Source organism: Cherax quadricarinatus, chromosome 50, assembly GCF_038502225.1.
Source record: "Cherax quadricarinatus isolate ZL_2023a chromosome 50, ASM3850222v1, whole genome shotgun sequence".
NCBI classification, from domain to species: domain Eukaryota; kingdom Metazoa; phylum Arthropoda; class Malacostraca; order Decapoda; family Parastacidae; genus Cherax; species Cherax quadricarinatus.
The window spans coordinates 23575664-23589250 of record NC_091341.1 but is presented as its reverse complement, the minus strand read 5'-3'; the positions used below and the strand labels follow the sequence as shown (position 1 = coordinate 23589250).

Genomic DNA, 13587 nt, shown 5'->3' with positions numbered 1-13587 from the left:
AAGGTTTAGACTGGTGGTGGGCAGATGTGTGGTGGGAGTAGCATTTCCGTGGGGCGAATCATGACATCAACCATCACATCCTCTCACCTGGCCACACTCGCTGCCTTCGTTTATCTTCACTCACAGTGAAATACTTCTTTGGTTGTGGCCAAACTATCAACAGTACCAAAGGCCAAGTTGACACCAACGACCATGTAACGTGCGCGCGCGACACCAGTAACTCATTTTGTGGTGACATTGTTTACGAGAACTGGGAAACTTTCTCCTGAGGTATCTTAGTCATATGATGACCCACACAATGGTGGTTTCGGGAATTTGACCTAGGTCTTTGAATTGCTTACCGGTCCACTCCTTAAAAAAACTCACCGTATAACTTGATATGTTTATACACCACTTTTGTGTTCCAAGATAATGAGCATTTTATGTGTACTGGGTGTTTCTCTGGACTGATTTAATAGGTGGTCCATAATTATCTTAGCATTGTAATGTTGGTAGAATTACTGACAGTTTGTTAGGAACTTTGTGAAGCCGTTACAAACGGCTTGACATAGCTCGTGGAGAGCGAAACGTTGCTACAATAAAATGTCGCATTAGTTGCACTTATGTCCTTTTACCTAACATAGCACTGTTTAAGCAATGCCAGGAGTATTATTATTATTATCATCATCAAGGGGGAGCACTAAACCCGTAGGATTATACAGGATGCCAGGAGCAGACCAGCACCACTCACCCTGCTAGCCGCCCTCCGTCACCAGACACTGAGCCTTTTGTCTTTCCCCAGATCACCACCTGTAACATATTTGTGGACGGCGAAGTGCTCTCCTTCCCCTCACTTTCATATACCTTTGATGGGTTTGGAGAGTTTTGCCAACTCTGCCAGTCCGGCACTGGTCCAGGCTTGCCTGGTCTACCAGGCTACAACTGCTGTACACAAACATGTTCGTGTCAGGGAAGTACTTGCAAAATCTGTCATAAATTACTCCGTTTTTATCTTATGAAAATTTCATTATAATGGTATACAATATTGACAGCAGCAACAGCCTGGTTGACCAGGCAAGCACCAGACGAGCCTGGCCCATGGCCGGGCTCAGAGTAGATATACTCTCGAAATTCTTCAAAGGTATATCAAAGGTAAAGTATAAGTTGATAAGCAAGACATATGCAACAGTTTACCTGGAGTCTCCCCCGCGGCCCGGTCCACGACCAGGCCTCCCGATGGATCAGGGCCTGATCAACTAGGCTGTTACTGCTGGCCGCACGCAGTCCAACGTACGAGCCACAGCCCGGCTGATCCGGCACTGACTTTAGGTATCTGTCCAGCTCTCTCTTGAAGGCAGCCAGGGGTTTATTGGCAATTCCCCTAATGCTTGATGGGAGGCTGTTGAACAGTTTTGGGCCCCTGACACTTATGGTGTTTTCCCTTAGTGTACCAATGGCGCCCCTACTTTTTACTGGGGTCATTTTGCATCGCCTGCCCAGTCTTTTACTTTCGTAGGGAGTGATTTCTGTGTGCAGATTTGGGACCATTCCTTCCAAGATTTTCCAAGTGTAGATTATGATATATCTCTCCCTCCTGCGTTCCAACGAGTACAAGTCAAGTGCTCTCCCGCGGCCCGGTTCCAGACCAAGCCTGGTTGCTGGCCTGATTGATGAAGCTGTTAGTGCCCGCCGCCAGCAGTCCAACATATGCACCATAACCCAGCTGATGAGGGGCTGCACACGAGCCCTCTAATGGAAATACCTTAACGATAACAGTTAAAGTTCCGGATGTTTGTACTGCGGATTATGTGTGTCTTGTCACAGTAAACTATTATTACCTTAATAGGGATTTTTGAATAGTCTGTCCAAGTAACATAACCCAGATTACCTGGAGTGTACTTGGAGGATGTTCCGTGTGCCAACGTCCCCGTGGCCCAGTCCATGACCAGGCCTCGCGGTGGATCAGGACCTGATCAGCCATGCTGTTACTGCTGACCGTACGCAAACCAGGTACTGATCGCAGATGGATAAACCTAAATTATCTCCTGGGTTAAAAGACAAGCAAGGCATTTACAGGAATATTAAAACAGGAGAGTGTCATCTAACACACCAGTACACTAAACTTGATAGAGACGTAAAAGAAGGAAAAACAAAAGCCTAGGACTTTTTTTATGGTATACAAGAATAATATTGTGGAAAAAAAATAAGGCCTTTGGGTGAAGCTCACACCAGCTTACTGATAATGAAGAAATGTTTGCTATTTTAACATTTTTCTTTACCCAAGAAGATACAGATGAAATCCCAGTAATCATGCAGGACAGGGTGACTATAAATAACGGAAGATTATGGAAGATTAGTGACTTATGATATATTAGTTCTATATTTGTAGTTCTAGTAACTACAGGTAACAACGAGGCCTTGGAGACTGTTTTCAAGGGTTCTAAAGGCATGTAAAGAGAAACTTTGTTTTTTCGAAAAATCACTGATCATACATATTAAATACGGATACGCTCAACACAGGCTACAGTACTCTCACATGTACACACTTTTTTTTTTTTTTTTTTTGGTTTCCTTTTCCCCCTCTTCCCCTCATCCCTCCATTTCCATAATCTCGTACTTCTTTCTGCAGGTAAACATTTGCAAACACTTCAATATCTTGGTATATTTGCATGAAACATTTGAGCGTCGGTGCTGGCTGGAGTAAACAAATACTAGCGGGTTGCTGTGAAGATAGTGAGATAAGGTACTGGTGGGTGTATGGTCGTGTGTGGGCAGTGTTCTGGTGGGTGTATGGTCGTGTGTGGGCAGTGTTCTGGTGGGTGTATGGTCGTGTGTGGGCAGTGTTCTGGTGGGTGTATGGTCGTGTGTGGGCAGTGTTCTGGTGGGTGTATGGTCGTGTGTGGGCAGTGTTCTGGTGGGTGTATGGTCGTGTGTGGGCAGTGTTCTGGTGGGTGTATGGTCATGTGTGGGCAGTGTTCTGGTGGGTGTATGGTCGTGTGTCGGCAGTGTTCTGGTGGGTGTATGGTAGTGTGTGGGCAGTGTTCTGGTGGGTGTATGGTCGTGTGTCGGCAGTGTTCTGGTGGGTGTATGGTCGTGTGTGGGCAGTGTTCTGGTGGGTGTATGGTCGTGTGTCGGCAGTGTTCTGGTGGGTGTGTGGGCAGTGTTCTGGTGGGAGTATGGTCGTGTGTGGGCAGTGTTCTGGTGGGTGTATGGTCGTGTGTGGGCAGTGTACTGGTGGGTGTATGGTCGTGTATGGGCAGTGTTCTGGTGGGTGTATGGTCGTGTGTGGGCAGTGTTCTGGTGGGTGTATGGTCGTGTGTGGGCAGTGTTCTGGTGGGTGTATGGTCGTGTGTGGGCAGTGTTCTGGTGGGTGTATGGTCGTGTGTGGGCAGTGTACTGGTGGGTGTATGGTCGTGTGTGGGCAGTGTTCTGGTGGGTGTATGGTCGTGTGTGGGCAGTGTTCTGGTGGGTGTATGGTCGTGTGTCGGCAGTGTTCTGGTGGGTGTATGGTCGTGTGTGGGCAGTGTTCTGGTGGGTGTATGGTCGTGTGTGGGCAGTGTTCTGGTGGGTGTATGGTCGTGTGTGGGCAGTGTACTGGTGGGTGTATGGTCGTGTGTGGGCAGTGTTCTGGTGGGTGTATGGTCGTGTGTCGGCAGTGTTCTGGTGGGTGTATGGTCGTGTGTGGGCAGTGTTCTGGTGGGTGTATGGTCGTGTGTCGGCAGTGTTCTGGTGGGTGTATGGTCGTGTGTCGGCAGTGTTTTGGTGGGTGTATGGTCGTGTGTGGGCAGTGTTCTGGTGGGTGTATGGTCGTGTGTGGGCAGTGTTCTGGTGGGTGTATGGTCGTGTGTGGGCAGTGTTCTGGTGGGTGTATGGTAGTGTGTGGGCAGTGTACTGGTGGGTGTATGGTAGTGTGTGGGCAGTGTTCTGGTGGGTGTATGGTCGTGTGTGGGCAGTGTTCTGGTGGGTGTATGGTCGTGTGTGGGCAGTGTTCTGGTGGGTGTATGGTCGTGTGTGGGCAGTGTTCTGGTGGGTGTATGGTCGTGTGTGGGCAGTGTTCTGGTGGGTGTATGGTCGTGTGTGGGCAGTGTTCTGGTGGGTGTATGGTCGTGTGTGGGCAGTGTTCTGGTGGGTGTATGGTCGTGTGTGGGCAGTGTTCTGGTGGGCGTATGGTCGTGTGTGGGTAGTGTTCTGGTGGGTGTATGGTCGTGTGTGGGCAGTGTTCTGGTGGGTGTATGGTCGTGTGTGGGCAGTGTTCTGGTGGGTGTATGGTCGTGTGTGGGCAGTGTTCTGGTGGGTGTATGGTCGTGTGTGGGCAGTGTTCTGGTGGGTGTATGGTCGTGTATGGGCAGTGTTCTGGTGGGTGTATGGTCGTGTGTCGGCAGTGTTCTGGTGGGTGTATGGTCGTGTGTGGGCAGTGTTCTGGTGGGCGTATGGTCGTGTGTCGGCAGTGTTCTGGTGGGTGTATGGTCGTGTGTGGGCAGTGTTCTGGTGGGAGTATGGTCGTGTGTGGGCAGTGTTCTGGTGGGTGTATGGTCGTGTGTGGGCAGTGTTCTGGTGGGTGTATGGTCGTGTGTGGGCAGTGTTCTGGTGGGTGTATGGTCGTGTGTGGGCAGTGTTCTGGTGGGTGTATGGTCGTGTGTGGGCAGTGTTCTGGTGGGTGTATGGTCGTGTGTGGGCAGTGTTCTGGTGGGCGTATGGTCGTGTGTGGGCAGTGTTCTGGTGGGTGTATGGTCGTGTGTGGGCAGTGTTCTGGTGGGTGTATGGTCGTGTGTGGGCAGTGTTCTGGTGGGCGTATGGTCGTGTGTGGGCAGTGTTCTGGTGGGTGTATGGTCGTGTGTGGGCAGTGTTCTGGTGGGCGTATGGTCGTGTGTGGGCAGTGTTCTGGTGGGCGTATGGTCGTGTGTGGGCAGTGTTCTGGTGGGAGTATGGTCGTGTGTGGGCAGTGTTCTGGTGGGAGTATGGTCGTGTGTGGGCAGTGTTCTGGTGGGTGTATGGTCGTGTGTCGGCAGTGTTCTGGTGGGTGTATGGTCGTGTGTGGGCAGTGTTCTGGTGGGTGTATGGTCGTGTGTGGGCAATGTTCTGGTGGGTGTATGGTCGTGTGTGGGCAGTGTTCTGGTGGGTGTATGGTCGTGTGTGGGCAGTGTACTGGTGGGTGTATGGTCGTGTGTCGGCAGTGTTCTGGTGGGTGTATGGTCGTGTGTGGGCAGTGTACTGGTGGGTGTATGGTCGTGTGTGGGCAGTGTTCTGGTGGGTGTATGGTCGTGTGTGGGCAGTGTTCTGGTGGGTGTATGGTCGTGTGTGGGCAGTGTTCTGGTGGGTGTATGGTCGTGTGTGGGCAGTGTTCTGATGGGTGTATGGTCGTGTGTGGGCAGTGTTCTGGTGGGCGTATGGTCGTGTGTGGGCAGTGTTCTGGTGGGCGTATGGTCGTGTGTGGGCAGTGTTCTGGTGGGTGTATGGTCGTGTGTGGGCAGTGTTCTCGTGGGTGTATGGTCGTGTGTGGGCAGTGTTCTGGTGGGTGTATGGTCGTGTGTGGGCAGTGTTCTGATGGGTGTATGGTCGTGTGTGGGCAGTGTTCTGGTGGGCGTATGCTCGTGTGTGGGCAGTGTTCTGGTGGGCATATGGTCGTGTGTGGGCAGTGTTCTGGTGGGTGTATGGTCGTGTGTGGGCAGTGTTCTGGTGGGTGTATGGTCGTGTGTGGGCAGTGTTCTGGTGGGTGTATATTCGTGTGTGGGCAGTGTTCTGGTGGGTGTATGGTCGTGTGTGGGCAGTGTTCTGGTGGGTGTATGGTCGTGTGTGGGCAGTGTTCTGGTGGGTGTATGGTCGTGTGTGGGCAGTGTTCTGGTGGCTGTATGGTCGTGTGTGGGCAGTGTTCTGGTGGGTGTATGGTCGTGTGTGGGCAGTGTTCTGGTGGGTGTATGGTCGTGTGTGGGCAGTGTTCTGGTGGGTGTATATTCGTGTGTGGGCAGTGTTCTGATGGGTGTATGGTCGTGTGTGGGCAGTGTTCTGGTGGGCGTATGCTCGTGTGTGGGCAGTGTTCTGGTGGGCATATGGTCGTGTGTGGGCAGTGTTCTGGTGGGTGTATGGTCGTGTGTGGGCAGTGTTCTGGTGGGTGTATGGTCGTGTGTTGGCAGTGTTCTGGTGGGTGTATATTCGTGTGTGGGCAGTGTTCTGGTGGGTGTATGGTCGTGTGTGGGCAGTGTTCTGGTGGGTGTATGGTCGTGTGTGGGCAGTGTTCTGGTGGGTGTATGGTCGTGTGTGGGCAGTGTTCTGGTGGCTGTATGGTCGTGTGTGGGCAGTGTTCTGGTGGGTGTATGGTCGTGTGTGGGCAATGTTCTCTGTCTGTGTAGGTAGTAGCTACCCGCTTTTTGTCTTTGTACAATCTCAATGTGTACTCGTCAGTTGTGTTTACAGTAGTCTCAGCTCCTGGTCTAACATCTTTCACTGTTTTGGTCGGAATTACTTGCTTCTGGCCTCTTGAGCCTTATCATACCTACTCTTGAAGCTGCCTATTGAAGTTCACTTAACTCCAGGTAGATAGACCCAGCTCCAATTTTCTTTCACCTTGAGACTAAGGAAATACTTCCTAACTTCCCAACGGTTCAGGTGTGTGTTCACCGAGTTGTCTTTGAGGGGGTCGAGACTTGGCTCCTAGTCCCGAGTCCACTAAATAATGAGAGGGAGGGTGAGAGAGCAAGAGCAAGGTCGTTTATACGGTTGGGTCGTCACCATTGTGGTGTGGTTTATAACGTATATTTAGTATGCACTGTTAGGTGTGCTGTTCACCCCTAGATCAAGTGCACGAGAGCGTATGACCTTTATAGTAAAGTAATTTGCTTGTTGTGAATTTCTTTGCCTTGACCTTGTGTATGTTAGGAGCGATGACTCACCAGTGGTGGCGTGAGAGTACGTGTGGTGTGGGTGGTGGTCTGCAGAGCCAGTGTGTTAACCTGCCTGAGGCTACAGGGGTTAAGCCTCACTTCCTGGCCCCTCACAGTTTTCTGTTGGTTGATGTCATCTCTCGTATTTGCTTTGGAAATCGTGAATTGTTTCAGCCTTTAATATCCCTTTGTTCACTCATTCCACTTCTTTATTAATACTGCAGTACTCTACCCGGAACCTCGTAGCAACAAGTGCATGATCATCTAGGTTTTTATGGTAGGCTCCACACCCTTGGTCATTCCTTCATAGAGATGAGGGTCACCATCATGACTTGGGTAAGCAGCAGTGAAGTATTGGTCTCAGGACGGGCTTCCAGAGTAGAACTCTGAAAACAGAACAGAGGCATGTCGCAAGTATCCTGTGATATTTGTCAAGATTTTGGAGATAAATATGACTGGGGTTCCACAAGATTGTGGCCTGAATCCCAATGTCAATAATAAGCGTGATGGTGTATCCTTGTGCTCGCGCGCGCATTTGTTGGCGCAGGCAACAGAATATTCTTCTGTTGGGAAGAGCGCCAACAAGACTCCCTCTCTCTCTCTCTCTCTCTCTCTCTCTCTCTCTCTCTCTCTCTCTCTCTCTCTCTCTCTCTCTCTCTCTCTCTCTCTCTCTCTCTCTCTCACCGCACGCGCGCGTAAGGCTTTTGGAACGGAGTGTGTGAACCTAGTAGCGACTAGCGAAGAGGCGGGGCCAGGAGCTATGACTCGACCCCTGAAACCACATAGATGAGTACCTTACCCTCCACGCTAATTTACAAGCTAGTCTCACCACCTTATTGAATATTCCTGTCTCTTTTTTAACTCCTGTAGCATATGGAAGTCGCTCAGCTTTTTTCTCCCGTGGTTAATACTTGTCTTGAATTATTAACATACTTCGTTATCACGAACAGAGGTACTGTTCAATGGCCTATGGTACCTGGCCGTGAAGATATACCAGCAAATGATCGGTCAATAAAAGTGGGATAATATTAAGGGCAAAATCATTCCAAGAGGTTTCTCAAGTGCGCAGGTATTTCCACCACCAATAATGTTTACAGCATGTTCATAAGACCTTAGTAGATATAACCAATTTAATAAACGAGCAAGAAGAATACACAGGTTACAGCCCATAAACCATTCTGAGGATAACACTGGTATGTATTAATCAGCTGAAAGCAAACGAGGAACTGAACTTCAAGGGAAATTTTAGTTACTAGATAAACCAGCTTGGAGGCTGCCCCCTCACTCTGGTTGATATTTATAAGGAGTAATTATTCTTCAAAGCGGGTGGGGGCCCTCTACACCCTCACTATAAGGAGTAATTATTCTTCAGAGCGGGTGGGGGCCCTCTACAGCCTCACTATAAGGAGTAATTATTCTTCAGAGCGGGTGGGGGCCCTCTACACCCTCACTATAAGGGGTAATTCTTCAAAGCGGGTGGGGGCCCTTTACACCCTAACTATAAGGGGTAATTATTCTTCAAAGCGGGTGGGGGCCCTCTACACCCTCACTGTCAACAAGCTACCGGGGCTCAGCTGATTAGTGATGGAATGCAGGATATGTGGTTGCCTGTGATGAGCGCTAAATAAAAGTGAAATAACGCACGCCACATTCATAATTATGTAAATAGTAATATTAAAAATCATAGTTTATTTATGATATCCTTTAAATTGTCTCCAACCTCCGCAAGTTTATTGTGTAGCCGCAGTTTATCTTGTGAGGGGTAGTTTGTACCCACAGCTCATCATGTCAGCGGTAACTTGTAGATTAGTTTATCTCTTAGTAGTTAATGAATCTAATTATATAAAATCTGTATACTCTGAAGATTTCCGGTATCTTGTTAAGAAGATAGTTCTTTGTGTGTGAATATAAAATTATAGATGTTGTTTGTCGGATTATTTGATTATATTTGTGGGTGATGTGTTGTATCTATTCAAATAAATTACAGGATGAGAAATTTGTCAGGTAGTGATGATTGTTGCGGCTAGACGACGTGTTCAAGTATGAGTGGGTGGTAGGAAGCAGAGGGTAGGTATCACAGCCGTCTGTCTGCTGGAGCTGAGTAAATCTTGATTGTTAGCGTCCGGTCTTTTGGTGGGGAAGCAGCAGCAGCAGCAGCAGCAACAACAACAACAACAAAAGCATCAGCAGCAGTAGCCCGGCACAGTCCCTTTGACAATCCGTGCAGTTTACTTAAAGGTTTCTTGTTCTCCCGATGACTGCAAGAGTTGTAGTGCTTTATCACTTATTGTGTTGGTTCTGTGATCACTTGTAGTATCAACACATCTGCTTTATATTGGCTTTATATTATGTTTCTACGTCTGTTTCTTTAAACTCTTACTTTACCCTAGGTAAGCTTGTTTATCTTGTATGGAGGACATACCTGTGGCCAGGCTTCCTTCTTTACCACCTCATTGTTATCAAAACTAAGCACTAAACCAGACCACTTGATCAGATTTGCTGTTGCTGCCTGCAGCCAGCGACCAACAGGCTAGAAATAGTACAGTGTGTCCTTGGCAAGCACATCCTTTCAAAACCACCTGTGTTGAACTTTTATCTTGCTACTCCTAGTGGTATAGTCGTCAGTTTGGCGCTACCAGCTTCTTTTCACCAAGGGTCGCTCTCTATTTCAAGAGATCTCCGTGGAGTTCGTAAAAAACTAAAAAAATGGAGATGAACCATTATTAAATATTGTTTCGGTCAGTTCTGAACCATTATCAACTCGTAGTCCAGAGCGAACCGAAACGTCAAGAGCCTTATCTGCAGTTTATAAGTTTTGAAATGTAGCCAGGGTATTGAGTTATTCTTCGTCTGGAGTTGCTGTGGAGAGTGGCTGCTGTGCGTGACATTGTGTACACGGCCTCACCGTTAATGATTAAGCAACTTTGTCTTTACTGTGGCTGCAGAGTTTCACTATCTCAGCAGCCAGGTCTCTGGCTAGTCCCCAAGCTGATGTTTGATCAGTCAGGCTGTTGTTCTTACCTATAATAAAAGTGATAATTCATTCATCAACCATTTAATACAAAATTGTAATCGCTGCCAGAATTATAACATTAAACCTCACAAAATCGACTCCTTTTAATATGATTTAAAATAGCATTATTGTTAGTAATCTCTTCAAGGAGGATGTCTTCTGGTGAAATGTTCTCAATCCAAGGAATTTGAGCTACCCTCCCACAGATCAGACTTGATTGTCTCCCATTCTCCAGGCTCTGTATAGAGCTAGAGTTAGCGCTCTTCTTTGAATATAATCAAATTTGTCTTCAAGAGGGAGCTGGACAAGCACCTACAGTCAGTACCTGACCAGCTGGAATGTGGTTCGTACTTCGGTTAGCATGCAGCCAGCAGTAACAGCCTCGCTGATCAGGCTCTGATTCACCGCGAGACCAGGTCATTGACCGGGCCTCGGGGACGTTGACCCCCGTAGCACCCAAGTGTACTCCAGTACAAGTGATAAACACGTTGATAAGATGTCTTATTCTGTGTTATTGATGTATTATTTTTGTAGCATTATAGACTCGTACCAGCTAGTATTCATATTGAAATACAATAAGCCTTGATAGAGCTAGGTATCCTGATGCTGATGAAGGGTTCTTGATACATGGAATTCAGCCGCTCCATCAGATTAAATCTTGTTTCCAATTCTCCACGTACTATATCCCCTGTACAGGTATGGCGTTTCCCCATAAATATAATTATCATACAGATAATAGTAATATGTGTATGTTTGACGGTGGGGAGGGTGGAGGCACGGCGCTCTAGTACCTGGGCTTCATTAATAACACTTTCACAAGACCTGAAAGTTTTACGACTTTACACATCTGCTGCTCTTTAACATGGCTCATTGTGTAAGAGATGTATGCTGCGTTCTGTAATTGTTATTGAAAAGTTTCCACCAGGGACTCTTATTTATATGTAACAATGGAACGTTGTAAGTCTTCAAACAAGAAATAAATGAAGCTGAGTGCATAAGTTTACTAAACATGGGTCATTGGCACAAATAGACTCACTAAGGTACACTAAGAGAAAACACCATAAGTGTCCGGGGCCCAAAACTGTTCAACAGCCTCCCATCAAGCATTAGGGGAATTGCCAATAAACCCCTGGCTGCCTTCAAGAGAGAGCTGGACAGATACCTAAAGTCAGTGCCGGATCAGCCGGGCTGTGGCTCGTACGTTGGACTGCGTGCGGCCAGCAGTAACAGCCTAGTTGATCAGGCCCTGATCCATCGGGAGTCCTGGTCATGGACCGGGCCGCGGGGGCGTTGATCCCCGGAATAACCTCCAGGTAACAGTACAGGTATAACACACGAACAGTATTGTATGTTTCAGTCTCGGTGTGAGGCACGACTCTATACTATTTATATTTTACTTTATCTTTCTTGAATTATTTATGCCAAATCAAAACTAATACAGAAAAATGAAGAATATCAGGATCTAATGTAGGAGTCTCCCACCTCTAAGTGCCAGATCAACCAGGCTGTCATGGATATGGGCCACCTGTTCGGTAAAAGCAGCAACCTGGTTGAAGAGATAATCAACAAAAATGTGACCAGAGGCCGGGCTGCGAGGTTGTAAAAGTTCCCTGAAGCGGTCATATGTCAAGAGGGGATGTAGTGGGCAGCGGAGGTTGGTGCTGGCTGGTGTAGCAACAGATAGCAGCAGGTGCAGCCTGGCCTCACCGACCCTCTGGCTGATGCCATCTTCTTGGCACTATTGTAGGGGCGTCTGGCCCCTCAAGTATTTTTACCACGGCCGCACCTTGATCAGTCATTTAGGCGTCACGCTCTACACTACCCACCCACCTCCCGCCAGGGACATTATTGTGTACATCACTGCACTGGTTATGTATGATCAGTATGAAGATTGATGCTTGCTCTTTCTCTCACTCTCTCCCCCAGCAAAAGCTCTTGCTCTAAGGAACTGAGCTACCATTTCCTTTCTCGTATCAAACCTGATGTCACCTATTTTACAGATATTGTAGGGCCCCAAGGAGCTTAGCGCATACTCGTGAATGTAACAGTTGTGTGGTGTTGCGTTAATACTAGATGAGTGAGAGACATTGTACCCCGGCTGAGTCTTGCAAAAGTACCGCTGTCAGGGAAGGATGTTCACCTCCCTGTGTACAACATGGAAACTAAGAATGCATTACAGGTAAATATAAATCATAATTTACTTGGTAAATGTAAATCATGAATTAACATACTATTACAAAAGATATATAAATAAAAAGTATGAATAATAATGACAAAATGAAATCAGATGCAATAGGGAAGTCTAAGAGTAAACACTACGCAAGACGGAATTGTTGGAAGAAAAATAGATGAGAGGTGGACGATGTAGCAGAGCGAGAGGGGAGAGGTTGTGAGTATAGTGGTAACTGGTTAGCAGTTGTTGAAGGTGGCTGGGTAGTAGAGGCGGGAATACTGCTTCCAACTGATAATGGGTTGAGGGCAGGACAAGTTGACTTGTTCAATGGTAATGCTGCTGCTTTCGGTGAAACCAGCATGTGAGTGTGACGGGAAGTGATCCTCGTGCATTTGTGATCTAGGATAGGCTTGTCGGAAGGATAGGCAACTTAAGTGATGGTTGCCTCTGTACAGAGTAGTTAATCCCGCTCCGCCTGAGTCACAACTGGGCAAGACAACACCCGCATATTTGGGAGATCAGACTTGTGACTGGGATAAGAAAGGAATATAGTAAAGGTTTCATCTTTAACATGTATGTTTAACAAATAATTACGTCAATCAAGGTTAACCCCGGTTAAACTGAGAAATGACTTAAAATCAGAAGACAACCTACAGTAAAACAGAAATACCTGAAAGCACCAATAACACAAAGCTTAACCACAACCAAAAACAAAAATGGCTGGAAACCGGAAGCACTGAACTAAGGAAGGTACTTACGTGACATGGACGAACTCTAAGAGAGAAGTGAGGGTTAACGCTCTCTCGTGGAAAGAATGAAAGAAAGAAGAGTAAGTAGGCAGAAACAGGCAGGACTCAAACTGAAGACGCCTAGATGGCGCTGGCAGGAGAGGTATACAAAAAGAAGACTGGGAAATGTAGTCGGTAAACTACCATCCCGGAAGCAAATAAGTTTAATGACAGTGAGATAGCTATGACTTTACACAGGTCTCATAATTTACTGTGGAGGCTTATTTGTGAATTATCTGTTTACGCTTGGTTACACCAGCCATTTATACGTAGTAGTATTATACACAGGCGCAACTGTCAATATTAAAGTGTAAACACTACTAGCTTTTTTTTCTTACTTTTGTGTATTATATTTTACGAGAGTCGGCTGCAGGCGCGGCTCACCCCCGAGTACATCTGTCAACCCCTTATAACACAATCACTCCTAAAATATACCAAGCCAAACTATTTTTTCCACAAACACTCATCTGTTTGTACCAAGAGTACTCATGTTCAAGTATTTTAAACACTTGCAAAATAAAGGCAAACAAAAGCATGATAGAAAACTTGTAATTGGTCATACTCCACTACACAATTACATTCATTACAACCTACCAACTATATGTAGATAACACCAAAAGAAAAAGATTACTATTTTACAAATTGTACTAAAATAAAACAAAACGAGAATAATAATAATGCACGGGCATACCCTATATATATTGTTTAGCGCTTAGTTATAATTAAAATAACCTACATATTATAATCATAACTAAG

At 46.9% G+C, this 13587-nt stretch overlaps 1 protein-coding gene and 1 long non-coding RNA gene across 15 annotated transcripts in view; one reads left to right on the top strand and one right to left on the bottom strand.

Moving 5' to 3' along the window:
* LOC128695455 (uncharacterized) overlaps nucleotides 1–13037 on the bottom strand; it is a 25241-nt gene extending 12204 nt beyond the window's left edge. Inside the window, exon 1 of the long non-coding RNA XR_008407996.2 lies at nucleotides 12802–13037. This is a non-coding gene — a long non-coding RNA (uncharacterized lncRNA). The remainder of the gene's footprint in view (nucleotides 1–12801) is intronic.
* Nucleotides 1–13587, top strand: part of trio (trio Rho guanine nucleotide exchange factor) — an 810995-nt gene that overhangs the window by 35638 nt on the left and 761770 nt on the right. The window lies entirely within an intron of this gene.